This window comes from Anabrus simplex, chromosome 3, assembly GCF_040414725.1.
Source record: "Anabrus simplex isolate iqAnaSimp1 chromosome 3, ASM4041472v1, whole genome shotgun sequence".
Classification (NCBI taxonomy): Eukaryota; Metazoa; Arthropoda; class Insecta; order Orthoptera; family Tettigoniidae; genus Anabrus; species Anabrus simplex.
In genome coordinates, this window is record NC_090267.1 from 471,253,769 (window position 1) to 471,254,643 (window position 875).

The 875-nt window shown below is 52.0% G+C and overlaps 1 pseudogene; it reads left to right on the forward strand.

Moving 5' to 3' along the window:
• The first annotated feature begins 437 nt into the window (after positions 1–437).
• LOC137499069 (5S ribosomal RNA) lies at positions 438–556 on the forward strand (annotated as a pseudogene).
• The last annotated feature ends 319 nt before the right edge of the window (positions 557–875 follow it).

Consider the following 875-nt stretch of genomic DNA (forward strand, 5'->3'; position numbering starts at 1 on the left):
GGAAGACGAGAAAGCGAGTACAGATTCTTTGATTGTTACACTCTTAGTAGCCTATTACGACAAGCAGGGTGTGCAATCCACCCACAAGTGTGGTAAAGAGTTCCAATAAACTGAATGAATCGACCGGGTCCATGGCTAAACGGTTAGCGTGCTGGTCTCTGGCCCAGGCAGTCGCCGGTTCGATTCCTGACCTGTGCGGGGATTTTAACCTTCATTGGTTAAATCCAATGGCTCGGGGGCTGGGCGTGTGTGCCGTCCTCATCATTAGAATTAATCATAGTTAGGGCCTCATCCACGCAGACGCACAAGTCGGCTGTACGGCGTCAACTCGAAAGACTTGCGCCACGCCTGTTCAGAGGCTACACGCCATTGTCATTATTATCCAACAATATGGCAGCTAATCCAGCACAAAATATTTCTATGCCATGTCACAAGATGCCAAGGGCCATACCATGTTGAATACACCGGTTCTCGTCCGATCACCGCAGGTAAGCAACATTGGGCGTGGTCAGTAGTAGGATGGGTGACCGCTTGGGAACACCACCTGCCCTTTGCTCAATTCCATTTCGTCGGCCCCGGGCTTCCTCTTACCCGGAGGTCCCGGGTTCGATTCCCGGCCAAGGTCAGAGATTTTCACCTGGTTCTGAGCGCTGGTTCGAGGTCTACTCAGCCTACGTGATTAGAATTGAGGAGCTATCTAACGCTGATATAGCGGCCACGGTCTAGAAAGCCAAGAATACCGGCCGAGAGGATTCGTCGTGCTCACCACACGACACCTCGTAATCTGCAGGATTTCGGGCTGAGCAACGGTCGCTGGGTAGGCCAAGGCCCTTCAGCGTGGTAATGGCATTTGTTTTTTGTCACAAGATATGCCC